This window comes from Aotus nancymaae, unplaced genomic scaffold (genome assembly GCF_030222135.1).
Source record: "Aotus nancymaae isolate 86718 unplaced genomic scaffold, 86718_ANA_hifiasm-v0.15.2.pri h1tg000009l, whole genome shotgun sequence".
NCBI classification, from domain to species: domain Eukaryota; kingdom Metazoa; phylum Chordata; class Mammalia; order Primates; family Aotidae; genus Aotus; species Aotus nancymaae.
Window position 1 is genome coordinate 7974809 of NW_026988420.1, and position 18575 is coordinate 7993383.

The following is an 18575-nucleotide window of genomic DNA, read 5'->3' on the forward strand; positions in this document are numbered from 1 at the left end:
GGACCCAGTAGGAGGTAACTGAATCATGGGAGCGGCTATCTCCCATGCTGTTCTTGTGATAGTGAATAAATCTCATGAGATCTGATAGTTTATAAAGGGGAGAAGGAGGCACCAGCCAGTGCTTCACCACACACTGCTCTGAGATTCAGTGGTGAGCCATGCTCACAAAAAGAGAACAACAGAAATGTGTTTTTGGTTAGGCAGAAAGGAGGAGATGAGATGGGACTGAAATAGAAGCATTACTGTAGCTCCATAGTCAAGATGACCATGACAGAGAGAATCCTACCTAACTTGGGAAGCAATCCTCCAGAATGTATATGTTTCATACATATTTATACACACACATTATATGCATGCACACGTTTTAAAAACAAATGAGTGTAAACATACTCAGTTAATTCTTTTAAATTTGTCTTCCCTCTTTCATGCAGATCGACCCTCTATTCAATTACATGGTTATCTTTTAAATTTGCACTCCCAAACCTCTCAGAAGGCAGTTATAGTGCTGTTGTCTTCCTGAAACTTCACTGAATTTCCCAGTACAAGACACGCGGAGACAGAGTCTGTAGGTCTAATTTGGCCTTTAACATTTCCATGCACCTCACATTCAACAAGACCCAATGTACATGTAACACAGGGGCTACAGCGGCCTGGGGCCAGCAATGTTTCTTTTTGGCTTCACAAACTTTATAAAAATGAAGTTTTTAAAGAAGAGCTAAGGGAAATTATTCCTTAAAAATGTAGAAAGTGAGAACAGAAGTGCTACAATGTCCAAGGGCACTCACTGACCAGGGCTGAGGTCCAGATTCTTGTTAGAGGAAAGCCTTCCACATACAGGACATAGGCACAATCTAACTCAGTGGTTCCCAAATGCATCTTAGGGCCCTTTTACAGGCTCACAAATTATCACAGACCCTAAAGAGCTTTTGTTTATGTGAGTTATTTCTATCAATGTTTACCATACTAGTGGTCGAACCCAAGAAAGTTCTGGAACATGAAAACACAGGCACACATTCCAGAAATGATGTCACTGCATTTCACAGTCTCTTGAAACAACCGCAGTGTACAGTCAAGAGAGAAAGTGTCAAAAAGGTAAATCATATCTTACTATTATAAAAATGGCTTTTATCTTGCAGGCAGACACCTTGAAAGGGTCTAAGGGTGCCCCTCCCCAAGGGTCCCCAAACCATAGTTTGAGAACCACTGGTCTAGTTCAAACCTATACACACTGGCAGTTGTCTTTGAACATATAAATGAAGAAATAGCACAATACGGAGTAAGAGGATGTAATGTCCATTTTTAAATATTGAGCCACTGAGTCAAAGGATGGCATCTTTTTCCAGAGCATTTCTCTACTCACTACTGCCTCCAGACCATTAATATATTAAAATGATCCTTCCTGGTAATAATGTGCCAAGCAGAATGACCCTACGTCAAAATCTCTGTTTTGACCAAACACTCTCCGTTTTCTATCTGCTCACTAAATATCTTCATCCATTTGCACCTCAAATGCAAAACAGCTAAAAGTACTTATTTTTTAAATGCTTGGTTTCTTTTCTGGTTGTTAATGAAATACACAAATATTGCAGGAAAGTTGAAAATACCAAAAAGCATTTTTTTAAAAAGAAACAAATGTGTCCTATGTTTCCACCCTCTTAAGAAAACCATGGTCGGAGGAGATCCAAGATGGCCGCTTAGGAGGAACTCGGGAATGCAGCTCCGAGAGAAAGCACAGAGGGTGAGTGGACGCCGTATTTCCAGACTGATTTTTACTGCCCACAGAACAGGAGATTCACACGCAGAGAAGCCACACGGGTCACCAGCGCCGCTGGCGCCGCTGGCTTGAACGGCGCAGCCGCTGGGCCGGCACCCTGAGGCAACGGCTCACTGTATAAAGTGAGAGAGTCTGAGTCCCCTATAAGCCAGCAAGGGGAGCTGAAACGGGGAGCCAGGCCAGCGCCACGAATCTCAGAGCCGCGGCTTTAGCCAACGCAGCGGCTCCGGAGGCAGATCGGATGAGACGGTGTCCCCTCTTACCCAGCAAGAAGACCTGAAACACAACTGAAACCGGGACGGTCCAGCTCTGTGGAGGAGGGGCGTTCTCCATAGGCACCCTGCTGTTCTGTACCAAGGCAATCCGCCACTACAGAGACTCCGTCACTACAGGGGCGGGCCAACATAGCGGAAGCAGTTCTAACTACACCCAGAAGTTCACACGGAAGCTGGGTGGAGCCCACAGCAGCTTAGCGAAGCCTCTGCAACCTGAGTGTGACTAGGCTGCCACCTTGTGGGCAGGGAAAACAGCAACCGCACAGGGGAACATCAGAAAACAGTAACTCCCTGGGACAGAACACCTCGGGGGAAGAGCAGGGGGTTTATGAGTTCTGCCACAGCAGACTTAAAATTACCAAAATCAGAAAGACAACAACTACAAAGTCAGCAGGTGGAAAAATCCACAAAGATGGGAAGAAACCAGCGCAAAAAGGATGAAAACACCCAAAACCAGAACACTTCTCCTCCTACAAGGGATCACAACTCCCCACCAGCAAGGGAACAAGACTGGACGGAGAATGAGTGTGATGAAATGACAGAATCAGCTTTCAGAAAGTGGATAATAAGAAACTTCCGTGAGCTAAAAGAACATGTTCTAACCCAATGCAAAGAAACTAAGAACCTTGAAAAAAGACTTGACGAAATGCTAACAAGAATGGACAACTTAGAGAGGAATATGAGCGAATTGATGGAGCTGAAAAACACAACACGAGAACTTCGTGAAGCATGCACAAGTTTCAACAGCCGAATTGACCAAGCAGAAGAAAGGATATCAGAGGTCGAAGATCAACTCAATGAAATAAAACGAGAAGGCAAGATTAGAGAAAACAGGGTAAAAAGGAATGAACAAAGTCAACAAGAAATATGGGACTATGTGAAAAGACCTAATCTACGTTTGATAGGTGTACCTGAATGTGACGAAGAGAATGCATCCAAGCTGGAAAATACTCTTCAGGATATTATCCAGGAAAACTTCCCCAACCTAACAAGGCAGGCCGAGATTCAAGTCCAGGAAATACAGAGAACACCACAAAGATACTCCTCTAGAAGAGCAACCCCAAGACACATAATCATCAGATTCACCAGGGTTGAAATGAAGGAGAAAATACTAAGGGCAGCCAGAGAGAAAGGTCGGGTTACCCACAAAGGGAAGCCCATCAGACTCACTGCAGATCTCTCAGCAGAAACCCTACAGGCCAGAAGAGAGTGGGGGCCGATATTCAACATCCTTAAGGAAAAGAACTTTCAACCCAGAATTTCGTATCCAGCCAAACTAAGCTTCATAAGTGAAGGAAAAATAAAATCCTTTGTGAACAAGCAAGAACTCAGAGAGTTCATCACCACCAGACCAGCTCTACAAGAGCTCCTGAAGGAGGCACTACACATAGAAAAGAACAACCAGTACCAGCCACTCCAAAAACACACGAAAAGGTAAAGAGCATCAACACAATGAAGAATCTGCATCAACCAAAGGGCAAAACAGCCACCTAGCACCAAAATGACAGGATTGAATTCACACATAACAATATTAACCCTAAATGTAAAAGGACTAAATGCCCCAATCAAAAGACACAGACTGGCAAATTGGATAAAAAGCCAAAACCCATCAGTGTGCTGTATCCAGGAAACCCATCTCGCATGCAAGGATACACAAAGGCTCAAAATAAAGGGATGGAGGAAGATTTACCAAGCAAATGGAGAGCAAAAAAAAGCAGGAGTTGCAATTCTCATCTCTGATAAAATAGACTTTAAAGCAACAAAGATCAAAAGAGACAAAGAAGGACATTACATAATGGTAAAAGGATCAATGCAGCAAGAAGAGCTAACGATCCTAAATATATATGCACCTAATACAGGAGCACCCAGATACATAAGGCAAGTTCTTAAAGACTTACAAAGAGACTTAGACTCCCACACAATAATAGTGGGAGACTTCAACACACCACTGTCAATATTAGACAGATCAACGAGACAGAAAATTAACAAGGATATCCAGGACTTGAACTCAGACCTGGAACAAGCAAACCTAATAGACATTTACAGAACTCTCCACCCCAAATCCACAGAATATACATTCTTCTCAGCACCACATCACACCTACTCTAAAATTGACCACATAATTGGAAGTAAATCACTCCTCAGCAAATGCAAAAGAACGGAAACCATAACAAACAGTCTCTCAGACCACAGTGCAATCAAGTTAGAACTCAGAATTCAGAAACCAACCCAGAACCGCACAGCCTCATGGAAAATGAACAACTTTCTCCTGAATGTTGACTGGATAAACAATGAAATGAAGGCAGAAATAAAGACGTTCTTCGAAACCAACGAGAATGAAGACACCACATACCAGAATCTCTGGGACACATTTAAAGCAGTCTCTAGAGGAAAATATATAGCAATAAGTGCCCACATGAGAAGAAAGGAGAGATCTAAAATTGACACCCTATCGTCAAAATTGAAAGAGCTAGAGGAGCAAGATCAAAAAAACTCAAAACCTAGCAGAAGACAAGAAATAACTAAGATCAAAGCAGAATTGAAGGAGATAGAGACACGAAAAACCCTTCAAAAAATCAATAAATCCAGGAGCTGGTTTTTTGAAAAGATCAACAAAATAGACAGACCACTAGCCAGACTAATAAAAAAGAAAAGAGAGAATAACCAAATAGATGCAATAAAAAATGACAAAGGCGATATCACCACAGATTCCACAGAAATTCAAACCATCATCAGAGATTATTACAAACAACTCTATGCACATAAATTAGAAAACCTGGAGGAAATGGATAAATTCCTGGACAGCTGCCTCCTGCCAAGCCTAAACCAGGAAGAAGTCGAAACCCTGAATAGACCAATAACAAGGTCTGAAGTCGAGGCAGCAATTAAGAGCCTACCACCCAAAAAAAGCCCAGGCCCAGATGGGTTCACAGCCGAATTCTACCAGACATACAAAGAGGAACTGATACCATTCCTACTGAAACTATTCCAAATAATCCAAAAAGAGGGAATCCTTCCCAAATCATTTTATGAGACCAACATCATCCTAATACCAAAACCTGGCAGAGACTCAACAAGAAAAGAAAACTACAGGCCAATATCCATGATGAACATAGATGCAAAAATCTTCAATAAAATAATGGCAAGCCGATTACAACAGCACATCAAAAAGCTTATCCACCATGATCAAGTAGGATTCATCCCGGGGATGCAAGGCTGGTTCAATATACGCAAGTCTATAAATGTAATTCACCACATAAACAGAACCAAAGACAAAAACCACATGATTATCTCAATTGATGCAGAGAAGGCCTTCGACAAAATTCAACAGCCCTTTATGCTAAAAACCCTCAATAAACTAGGTATCGATGGAACGTATCTCAAAATAATAAAAGCTATTTACGACAAACCGACAGCCAATATCATACTGAACGGGCAAAAACTGGAAGCATTCCCTTTGAAATCTGGCACTAGACAAGGATGCCCTCTCTCACCACTCCTATTCAATATAGTACTGGAAGTTCTAGCCAGAGCAATCAGGCAAGAAAAAGAAATAAAGGGTATTCAATTAGGAAAGGAGGAAGTCAAATTGTCTCTATTTGCAGACGACATGATTGTATATCTAGAAGACCCCCTCATCTCAGCCCAAAAGCTCCTGAAACTGATAAGCAACTTCAGCAAAGTCTCAGGATACAAAATCAATGTGCAAAAATCACAAGCGTTCCTATACACCAATAACAGACTTAAAGAGAGCCAAATCAAGAACGAACTGCCATTCACAATCGCTACAAAGAGAATAAAATACCTAGGAATACAACTAACAAGGAATGTAAAGGACCTCTTCAAGGAGAACTACAAATCACTGCTCAACGAAATAAGAGAGGACACAAACAGATGGAGAAACATTCCATGTTCATGGTTAGGAAGAATTAATATCGTGAAAATGGCCATACTGCCCAAAGTAATATACAGATTCAATGCTATCCCCATCAAGCTACCAATGACCTTCTTCACAGAACTGGAAAAAACCACCTTAAACTTCATATGGAACCAAAAGAGAGCCCGCATAGCCAAGTCAATTCTAAGCAAAAAGAACAAAGCAGGAGGCATCACACTACCAGACATCAAACTCTACTACAAGGCTACAGTAATCAAAACAGCATGGTACTGGTACCAAAACAGAGATATAGACCAATGGAACAGAACAGAGGCATCGGAGGCAACACAACATATCTACAACCACCTGATCTTTGACAAACCTGATAAAAACAAGCAATGGGGAAAGGATTCCCTGTTCAATAAGTGGTGTTGGGAAAACTGGCTAGCCATATGCAGAAAGCAGAAAATGGACCCCTTCCTGACACCTTACACTAAAATTGACTCCAGATGGATTAAAGACTTAAACATAAGACCTAACACCATAAAAACACTAGAAGGAAACCTAGGCAAAACCATTCAGGACATAGGCGTAGGCAAGGACTTCATGACCAAAACACCAAAAGCATTGGCAACAAAAGCCAAAATAGACAAATGGGACCTAATCAAACTCCACAGCTTCTGCACAGCAAAAGAAACAGTCAATAGAGTGAATCGGCAACCAACAGAATGGGAAAAAATTTTTGCAGCCTACCCATCTGACAAAGGGCTGATATCCAGAATTTACAACGAGCTAAAAAAGATTTACAAGAAAAAAACAAACAAGCCCATTCAAAAGTGGGCGAAGGACATGAACAGATACTTTACAAAAGAAGACATACATGAGGCCAACAAGCATATGAAAAAATGCTCATCATCACTGGCCATTAGAGAAATGCAAATCAAAACTACATTGAGATACCATCTCACACCAGTTAGAATGGCAATCATTAAAAAATCTGGAGACAACAGATGCTGGAGAGGATGTGGAGAAATAGGAACACTTTTACACTGTTGGTGGGAGTGTAAATTAGTTCAACCATTGTGGAAAACAGTGTGGCGATTCCTCAAGGACCTAGAAATAGAAATTCCATTTGACCCAGCAATCCCATTACTGGGCATATATCCAAAGGATTATAAATCGTTCTACTATAAGGACACATGCACACGAATGTTCATTGCAGCACAGTTTACAATAGCAAAGACCTGGAACCAACCCAAATGCCCATCGATGATAGACTGGACAGGAAAAATGTGGCACATATACACCATGGAATATTATGCAGCCATTAAAAACGAGGAGTTCGCGTCCTTTGTAGGGACATGGATGAACCTGGAACACCTCATTCTCAGCAAACTGACACAAGAACACAAAATCAAACACCACATGTTCTCACTCATAGGCGGGTGTTGAACAAGGAGAACACATGGACACAGGGAGGGGAGCACTATACATGGGGGTCTGTTGTGGGGGAGTGGGGGGGACAGCGGGGGGGTGGGGAATTGGGGAGGGATAGCATGGGGAGAAATGCCAGATATGGGTGAAGGGGAGGAAGGCAGCAAATCACACTGCCACGTATGCACCTAAGCAACAACCTTGCATGTTTTTCACATGTACCCCAAAACCTAAAATGCAATAAAAAAAAAAAAAAAAAAAAAAAAAAAAGAAAACCATGGTCAACATTCTGGGCAATAGCCTTCTGGTCTTTTTATCATACACATATATATATATATATATATATATATATACTTTAGGTTCTGGAGTACATGTGCAGATCATGCAGGATTGTTGCATAGGTGCATACATAACCAGGTGGTTTGCTGCCTCTATTCCCCCTTCATCTATATCCGGCATTTCTCCCCATGTTATCCCTCCCCACCTTCCCCACCCCCTGCTGTCCCTCCCCTAGCCCCCCTGCAACTGCCCCCAGTATGTGATGCTCCTCTCCCTAAGTCCACGTGTTCTCATTGTTCAACACTCACCTATGAGTGAGAACATGTATCACACATATATTTAAAATACAGTGAAGTTCATATTTCAAAGATAATTCAGCATATTTTATTTAAAAATATTGCTTTTAGTATGAAAGAAATGCATATTGCTAAAGAAAATCTAAAACATACAAGCAAAATAAAGATAATGTTCACAATATGTTGATGTGTATAAGCAATCTTTATTCTGTGTACATACTGTACCTTTTTTTAAAAATGAAATAATGATCAAACTGCACATACTGTTACATAACTTGTCTTCTTCGCGAATTATTTAGAACATCTTTTTATGTCACTAAGTATTCCTCAACCTCTTTTTGGCATTTTTATTGTATGGTTGTACCATGGTTATTACCTTCAAAAAATACTATTTTAAGAATACTATGATGAATATCTTAGCCAAACTTTTACACACATCCATGGCAGTTCACTTTAAGGTAATGTTTTAGAAATGGAAATTCTGGGTCAAAATATGTGTCAATTTTTTTAGGCATTGATACACATTATTTAAGTCCCCTTAAGAAAGGTGTTCTTTCACTACCTGTTTATGAGAAAGCCTGATGTTTTCCATTCTCAACTTCGCTGGGTAAATGTTACAAACCTTCATCAATTATATACGTGAAAAATACTATTTCAACATTTTAATATGCATTTCTTTGATTACTGTTGAGGTTGAACATTTTTCTTCTATTTTATTGATCATATTTCTTTCTTTGTTTTGCCTATTTTCTTAGTGTAATTATCTTTATCTTATTTTTTTTTTGAAAAATTGTTATTTATTTGGCAAAAAAGCTTCTGAATTTAATAAAGAAATGGCAATAACTGTTACATACAGTAATTCAAAATCTCTTCACTAAGCACCAAACAGGATAGTTCTCAATCTTTTAATCAAGAAACTCTTTGAAAGAATACCTAAAACCTAATCAGTCTATTTAGGTTTTTAATCAAGAAATATAAAGCTGCCAATCAGAGTTTCTAATTACCATGAGATGATCAGGTTAACAACCTTGAGGTCATAGCATATGAGCTTTTCAAAGCTTTGTTTAATCTATACATCTTAACTGAGGGGATCTGTTGGTGTCAGGCTGGTAATCACAGATGCATTTGCCAGATACCATATATATACACAACAAAAAGATAAAGACTATATGGTCCCTATATATGTTAGGGGAATAATGTCTAATTCTCATTAGCATCATTGAATTAGCGTAGGTAAAAATCCACAATTGTGAGGGGCAGAGAGACTGATACAAAGCTCTAACCCACCAGGGAGAACCTAGCAAGGGCAGCAGAAGAGATCAAAGTCCCATGCCTTAAGGATGCAACAGAACAGGTGCTGGGAGGCTTCAGGGACCAGGCACACGAGTGGATGTCAGTGCATGTGGGAAGGGGCCCTCAAGGCTGAAGAAAATAAAATGAGACAAGGCACAGAGCCACAGGAGTACTGCCAGTCAGAAGATAGGGAAGCATTTGTTCTGGGTAAAGAGATGTGATCTAATAAGAGACTATAAAACTCAGAAAACCTAACCACCGAGAGGCAGAAACAACGCTGGTCTCCATTTCTTAACAGCAACTCAACAGCGAATCCAAGGTTGCCTGCAAAACTAACAAGAGAGCAAAATATCCTTCCAAAGGCAGAGGCGCCACATGCTCTTTGTGGAGGCTCAGTAGCCACTGATCACCCTGCATCCCCTCCACCCTCACCATGACACTCTAGTCCCTTGGAGTCAAATCCACTGGCAACAACCTTCCTTAACGGAAAATGTTTCCCCTCCCAAAATGTAAAACAAAAATGATACATGCAAAAAAAATTCAAAACAGAAATAGACAATCACAGCAAGGTTTAGCCTCTCATAGCTCACCTATACCCCCACTGTCAGACTACTGAAAACAGTGTCTGCCCATTAAACGGATTCATTACTGCAAAATGTAATAAATGTTAGCGTATCACTGTTCCCACTACATCCCTCCTTATCAATGAAAAAGTAAACACCACATAAAATATAAACATACCCCAAACAGAGGTCAGCACCAACCTAAGGATCCTACTGTAAGATTCTTTATCTTATTAATCTACTTTAATTTGTGAGAACTCTTAATAACTATTTCTCATATATGGGTAAATACTGTCCCAGCTTGTCTTTTGCCTTTTAGAATAGTTCAGAGTGTCTTTTGATTGAAAGAAGTTCTGAGGTGTTACACAGTTAAGTACATTCTATTCCTTAATAATTTCTGACACTAAAAATTAAAAGACTTTCTTTATTCTAAGATCATTTAATTTTTAGTTGTATTTTCTTTCATGTCACTAGTTTAAACCTTGCAATAGCTCTTCAAACTCTGCCACAAGGAGGACCTGGCCAATGCCTTCAGAAAAATGACTGCTGAGGCTTATTATAAATATAGATTGGACATTTGGTGAAACAAACCATTGAGGGTGTCCTGTAAAGGAGAAGAGAGAGATCTTTTATGTTTATTATTCACCAATTCCTTACACTATCTCCAGTAAATCTGTTAACTTGCTCTTTGAGTATAAAAGTTTAAAATGAAAAAAGTGTTCACGTTAGGTTTATATTAAAATATTAAACTGGTGGGTGTGATGACTCTTCTTACCTTTGCCAGAAACAGCAGCTGTCTTATATAGAAAAGACCTTTGTTATATTCACTGATATGTTTCTTGCAAGCACAGTGCATGCACATAGCATGCACTTGACAAATATGGGTTGGAGTTGATGTTTCACCAACTAGAGCTATGTATATGCCAGGTTTGGGGTGAGAGAGGCAGGGATAATAAAGTCTGGACTTCATAGCTTCGTATGAAGAAGGCGTAATGTAAGAAAAACTCCAAATGAAGGTAGAAACTACATTTCAGTTTTACTTTTTAGTTGACTGTAGAGATAATGATCTACGTGTAAATGTGAAACTGCCTCAAGCCTGGCACAGTAGGATGTGATGCTGAATACTGGAAAATATTCAGAGAAAAAAAAATTCTGTTGGGCAGATCATTAAGCAAAACAGTAGCATCCACCCACTAAAAGAGATAAGAGGCACTACCCTACTTCATCTGACGCTTTGGCATCTGTCCAAAGCAATAAAAATCAGATCCAGCTTGATTTGAAAATAACAAGGAAGAAACAGTTCTCAAGAAGATCCTTTTTCACAATGGGGGAAGTGAGAGGGTCATTTTGTATAATAATGGAAAAATCAATTATTTTTCAATCAGATGGACTGTCCTCAGAAATTTAAATCACAGAACAGCATGTGACAAGCCTTCATAAAAAACAATGACCACAAGGGAGAGAGTAAAGGATCATAATCCCAAGGTTGCTACGAAGAAGGAAAGATCTTTCAAGAGGAGAATGACACTTTTCCTGCTAGTGTGTTTTCTGTGAATGTACACAGCGGTATGCAATGAATGTACATCATCCTGCACAATTCACCTCTACGGAATCCTGTTCAACTGGCTTCCCGTTTGGCTATGGCTTTTAAGTAACACACTGAAATCCTTTCTCTGTAGCATGATAACGCAGCAGTAACGCAGAAAAACCCTAAAGATTGATTCTTCTTACTGGCAAAAATTAACAATATATTATATGTAATATATATTTATATATATTAGCAAGAAAATAAGAAAGTAGAAATACTTTTGACAGAATTTAAAAGTTAAATTCTGGCCAGGTGTGGTGGTTCACATGTGTAATCCCAGCATTTTGGGAAGTTGAGGCAGGAGGACTGTTTGAGTCCAGGAGTTCCAGACCAGCCTGGGTAACATGGCAAAACCCCATCTCTACAAAAAATACAAAAATTAGCCAAAAATGGTGGCACACACCTGTAGTCCCAGCTACTCACAAGGCTGAGGTGGGAGGATCGCTTGAGTCCAGGAGGTTGAGGCTGCAGTGAGCCCTGATAGTGCCACTGCACTCCAGCCTGGGTGACAGAGAAAGATCCTCTCTCTCTTTCTTTCTCAAAAAATAAGTTAAATTCTAATATGAAGTTTTTGAGATTGGAAAGTCAGCTCTTGCAAAAAGCTGTGAAGAATGTATGAACATTGGAAAGACGGTCTTCAAGTCTGCATGAGGGTTTGGGAGAATGAATACTCTGGGAAAATATGTGCCCCACAATTTCTTTAATATGTAAGGTTCAGAATGTAAAACCATTAATGCCTGTTTACAATACTTAAAAGGTGAATAAATAAATATGAGGGTATCTACTGTGTAAACCTATGACTCGGTTACCATATTCCATGTACGCTAACAAATTCCTTGTAGACTGGCCTCAGGGATGACAGCAGATTCATGATGGGCTTCTGTGCAGGGATGCCCTCTGTTTCTCTTTTTAGCCAGCACTGATGCACCAACATGGCTATTTCAGGACCAGAAGTGCACCCCTTCGTGGTATTTCCTCAGACCCTGGCACAGATAGTTCAAGAATGTGAGGAATGAAGGCCCTACCTGGTGGACAGCAACTCATGAAGTGTCAGGGTAGCCCTGTTAAATTAGTACGGCCAACTGCTAATCCCGTTGTGCCATGGGGGTTGATGGACTCTGCGTTTTCTAGAGGGACAGTCCCTGATGGATTCAAAAGAGAGCTGTCAATGTCTAACTGCAATCAGCATCGCCCTGGCACTTCACAGGTATAACAAGGACCCTAGAATGCCGTGGCCACCCTCCATCCGGACACCCCCCCAATGGAAGTGCCCATCAGTGAGCTAGGGTTTAGGAAGAAAGGAGAATATTATAGTGTATGTCTAAAGAAGAGGAGAGTGCACAATTCAAATGTCTCCAATTTTCTAGAAACAAATCCACTTAGAACGTCAGTCACACAATATTTCTAGCACTCCAATTAACACCATAATTGAAGAGGAGATTCTCTGGTTTTATTTATGCTGAGAAGAGCTGTTTCCTCCCCAGAGAGTGACCTATTCTTTGTCTTATGCCAAGAAAGCCATAAGAAAAATGCTGACCCATGAAAGTGACACATCATGCTTAATCACTACTTTCAATTAAAATATAAAATAAAGCATGTACTGAGCCACTCAGGCAGAACATAATAATATCCCAAGCAACAGACATACCTGCTGAGACACTTGACATTTCTGAGGTGTCTGGTTCCCAGCTGTGAACGGAGAGTAAATCCATGACATTAGGTGTTGGGTTGCCCTGGAGAAACTTAGGGCAGAGCTGTCACAGCAAGCTACATTTACTGTTAAGAGATTTGATAAGAGAGTTCTCAAGAGTTGCCTTAGCTTTTCAATACAACAAACTCCCAATACTAAGAGCTAAAAAAGGTTTGCAGCCATGGATCTCCCAATGGGAGGACGCCCTTCGGTGGCTCACAAGATCTGGCCCTTGCCTCCTTCTCTGGGCTTATATCTGGCCACCTTCCACTAGCGCAGTAGTTTTCAACCAAGGGGACAGTCTCCCGTCCAGTCAGGACCCTGGGGCAGAACACATGTCTACCTTCCAGTATTCCAACAGCTCACTTCTCAAAGGCAGCTTCAAGCCAAGTGTTTAAGCTGGGGTGAGGCTGAAGCGAGAAAACTCAGCACTGGTTTCTTTCTCTTTGGCTCAGCTCAGCCAAATGAAAATTCCTCAAAAAACAACTGCTTGTTTTTTTGCTGGTCTCTTCAGAAAGTGTAAAGCAGCCACAGTCTTTCACAAAACTTGCATCTAGGGAAAGAGGGTAAGTGCACAGAGGGCTTTTCCAGCTTTCTCCAACCACTGAAGCCGCTCAGGGCCCTTCCTGCCCATAAGAAGGCTGAGCAAATGGCCACGAGAAAAGTCACTGGAAGAGAGTCATTTAGTAGAATTTCCACAAGTTAAATGGGCTTTCTAAAGTCTAGAGATTCCATATGCTGTTTTCACAACCACAATCCATATAACAGGCCCACAAAACAGGTCTCTCCCATTTTAAATCCTGCAGTGGCTCATAGGATGTGGCCCTTGCCTCCTTCTCTGGGCTTATATCTGATCACCTTCCACTAGCATAGTAGTTTTCAACCAAGGGGTAATTCTGTCCCCGTATGGGATACTGGGCAATAATCTAGGGACATTTTTGGTTGTTACAATTAGAATGAAGGCAAGGGGATGCTACAAAAAATCCTAAAATGCAGAAGACAGTCTCTCACTGAAAAGAATTACCTGGTCCAAATATCAAGTGTCAAGGCTGAGAAACCCTGTTCCAGCCACACCAAACTTTTTGCTATTCTCTGAGCACGCCAGACTTTCTCATTTGCTTTTGTGCTTAAACACAGTCCTTTACCTGGAATGCCTTGCCCTACATTCCCTGTCCAGGAAATTACCATTTCCATACAGAATCCTATTCAAATGTTGCCTCCTCTACATCATCCTTCCCAGATTCCTCAGAGTTGGATGTTCCTTCTTCTGTGCCTCCAGAGCTTCTGGTACATACCTCGTTAGAACACACTCACTACGTTTCCCCAAGATACTCTACCACCTGCTGAAGGCATGTCTCAAGTTGTACTCATCATTTATCCCTGTAGTGCCCATTCGGTAATCACCAATTTAATCAAGGAATAAATCAAAATGTTACACCTTTTCCATTGGAAATGGAAAAGATGCACCTTATACTCTCTTGCAACTATGTCTAAGGGATAATAGTGTCCTCAACATTAAAGACAGCAGCACCAAATACTTATCAAGTGCTTGTAATGTGGACAGGCACTATATATTAAGCACTGATACACATAGTAACTCATTTCATCCTTACAGTAATCCTGTCAGGTAGGTATCATTATTATCAGCATTTTACAGATGGAGAAATTGAGGAACCAAGGAGTCAGGACATTTGCCTAGGGTCACTGACACTAGCATCTGAAAAAGGTGATATTTAGTCCCAGGAAATCTAGCCTCAGAACCTCAATATTCCAGTATTCATGCTAAAGCAGTTATACTAAAACCCAGTATTTCAGCTGCTCAGAGGCCCCTGGCAAGTATAAATGACACCTCCAGAGGACTACACAGCCACAGAATAGCCACCAGCACCTGTGATCCTGCTTGTGGGGATCACACAACTCTTCAACTCTGGAACGCTGCTGGCAGGAGACGTAACCTCTTCACATCATGGAACGACATATGTATTCCAGAAAATCATAGTACCATAAAGAAAATACAAGTGCTGATTCCTCAAAGTACCTCTTACCTTGTTCATGCTGCAGGGACGGGAGCAAGGGATCAGACATGCCACAATGCGAGACAGCTCGTGATGATTCTCCTCATTCCTGGAGCCCTCACTTTCTGAAGCAGACGGCTGCTCTGTGAGTATAAACAAAGAAGAAATCCATCAGCTGGTGCTCAGGGAGGCACAGAGCACTGCCACGTCCAGCGGCACCTGTTGCCATGATGGCAATGATCCAAGTCTGCACTGTCCAACATGGTAGCCACTGGTCAGATGTGGCTATTGAGAATTTGAAAAGCAACTAGTACAAATAGGGGCTGCCACGGCTCAACAGCTAGAACTTCCACAGAGTTGCTAGGAAGGCAGTGTACCATGGGGGAATTCAGGAGGTCAGTTTTCCATGGGCCAAATGAACTAAACAATCCAATTTCCCCCAAATAGAAAAAGAGTCCACCATATTTTTATTCATGCTATTTATTCTTTACATGAAGTTTTTGATTCATATGAATTACACTGTAGAGTAAAAGAGTCATTGTATAGTTTCAGGGTTCTTCTTTGTATTTTTAATTTTTTTGACATAGAGTCTCATTCTGTTGCTCAGGTTGAAGTGGAGTGGCATGAACACGGCTCACTGCAGCCGCAATCTTCTGGGCTACAGTGATCCTCCCACCTCAGCCTCCTGAGTAGCTGGGACTACAGGTATGCACCACAACGCCCAGCTAACTTTTGTATATTTTTTGTAGAGACAGGGTTTTTCCATGTTTCCCAGGCTGGTCTCAAACTCCTGTGTTCAAGTGATCCTCCTGCCTTAGCCTTCCAAAGTGCTAGGGGATTACAGGTGTGAGCCACCACACCTGGCCAGTTTCAAGGTTCTTAATTTGTCCAATATTAGGGAAAAATATTTTTAAAAAATAACTTCAACCACTTAAATGGATTTGTAGCTTTTCCTCTGAAAGGTGTTCACAGGTGGAATTGAGAAGAGAGCAAAACGTTGTAAGGTTCCTGATGGTCAATTTGTGTGTGTGTGTGTTTTTTAAGTTGCATCTAGGAAGGATTTATATAACTGCACCTTCCCATAATACATGGGATTGGAGGTTTAACTGGAACTGCAGTGCTTTTAAAAATGAAAAACAGACTATTTTTAATTATAATATAGTAACAATATAGAATATGTTCAATAGGAAAAGAAAAAGGTACTCATAATCCCACTAGCCCACTATAACCATCTTTAGTTCTTAGTAATCAGCCTTTGTCTATATTGGAGAATGACATGTCTGCTAATAAGTCCAGGAAATGGGAGAATCCCAAAGCTGTATTCCCCATATTAACATCTTTCACTAAGAAAATGATTTTGCAATTTACATTTTCAAAGATAAACTCCTACTCCATGCACATTACTATTCTGTGAATATAATATTACTACATTCCTTTTATAAATCAGAAGACAGGGAGAGAAAGCCGCAAATCAGTTATTGGCTGTTTGAAATACAGATTCCAAAGAAAATACCACATTTAGTCATAGCAGTAGCATATTTTAACAATAATGTACAACATGGAGAGATCCTGGAATTCCAACTTTGTAGTATGAATACATCCAAACATCGCCACATGTACACGATGCCTGGGTAATCACGGCTTCAAAGTCAAGAAAATTCAATACCTAATTCTAATCGATCTTAAAGTGACTGAAAAAATAATGCATATAAATTTTACTCTTTCAATTTCTAGAAACAGATGCTAATACATTACTTACTTTTAAAGTAGAACTTTATACATGCATTTCCTTTTCAATGTATGTATCAATTCATTTAAAAACTACAGCCTAGCACTTAACTGGAAAGCTTGCCTAAATGCCCAGCAGAGATGCCTCATGTCACAATTCCATTTCTGTGTACACATTGGTATCAACACAGGAAAGGTGGGCACAAGAAGATAATAACAAACAGACAAGGATTCTTGAACATAATTTCCCTGAGGAACCCTACCCAGCTCCAATCATGCCACAATCCCTGTACTCTCAGAACTTGGATAAATAGCTTGCGCTAAACTGATTACAGATCCCTTCCTGTCCCCTGGCCCAACTGTTTTTATGTTATTTTCATGTATGTTGTTTTACAATCAAATCAGGCTAAAAACCCTTTGAGGGAAAATATTAATCACACAGAACGTTTTAAAATAAATATTACTATAGCTTTTTCTTTGCTCTCACTCACAGGGCCTAGGATGATGCAGGCTTTTAGATGTGGGGTCTTAAAAACAATGCTAATAATTGTTGCAGCTGCCTTTGGAGTTCTTTTAAAAAGGAAAATCTCTTAATGCCAGGGTTGTAAATCTTTTAAAAAATATTAAGAATATTATACAGCTGCATAGTACCTCAAACTGTACAATGCACTTTTATATTAACACTCTCATTTTATACTAATACCAATCTGGGTGGTAGTTTTCCTAATTTGGAAACCAGACTCAGAGAGGTAAAAGAATTGTTCTTGGTTCTGCTGTAACAAGCAACAGACCCTGGGCTAGAAGTGACTTCATTTCAAGACACTATGGAATTAAAGCATGTGAAAGACCACAAATAAAAAACACAATACAGGCCCACAAAACACACACACACACACACACACACACACACCCCAAGACCACCATTTAACAGAAAACAGATGACAATTTTGGAAACTGGGTCAGTTCACTTCTGGACAGCAACCAAAAAGACTGGCCTTGTTCTATCAAGTACTTTCCATCTCCTTTGAAATAGAGAGAACCTGGTTGTTTTGCAGCCAATTCAGTTTAAGAAGCTTAGCAAAATCTACAGCTTAAAAAAGGAGACTACATCTTAAATATAAAGCATTTGGGAAAAAGATACCTGAGTGACCATGGTGGAATCAGGATTTCTTTTTTTTAGTTTATTATTCAATATTTCTCTTTAATTTTTTAAGAAAAAATTAGTACTAGAACAAAATGAAACCACAGATGCATTTAAAGGGTGCCTTGAAAAACTTAATCCCACAAGCCCCGGTATGACTTCCACTTAGTTGATCCTAACAGTTGGTTCAATGGCCAATCTTAGACTTCTAAAAGGTTAATAATTTGTCTTTCCAGGTAGACAGAAGTATGCATAAAGAAGAAAGGTGGGCCAAACTAACAGAATCCCAGCACTTTGGAAGGCTGAGGCGGGTGGATCACTTGAGGTCAGGAGTACGAGATACACCTGGCCAACATGGTGAATGAAACCTCGTCTCTACTAAAAATATAAAAATTAGTTGAGCATGGTGATGTATGCCTGTAATCCAAGCTACTTGGGAGCCTAAGGCAGGAGAACAGTTTGAACCCAGGAGGTGGAGGCTGCAGTGGGCCAAGATTGCACCATTGCACTGCAGCCTGGGTGACAGAGTGAGACTTCATCTCAAAAGAAAAAAGAAAAAAAAAGAAGGCAGAGACAAAATAAATCTAATAAGAGAGAATTGACAAGAAAAAAATGAAGGATA

The 18575-nt window shown here is 40.4% G+C and overlaps 1 long non-coding RNA gene across 1 annotated transcript in view; it reads right to left on the bottom strand.

Moving 5' to 3' along the window:
- Window positions 1-13098: 13098 nt before the first annotated feature.
- LOC135273849 (uncharacterized) overlaps window positions 13099-18575 on the bottom strand; it is an 87795-nt gene continuing 82318 nt past the window's right edge. The window contains exons 2-3 of the long non-coding RNA XR_010341632.1: window positions 15115-15227; window positions 13099-13155 (exon numbers count right to left, since the gene is read on the bottom strand). This is a non-coding gene — a long non-coding RNA (uncharacterized LOC135273849). The remainder of the gene's footprint in view (window positions 13156-15114; window positions 15228-18575) is intronic.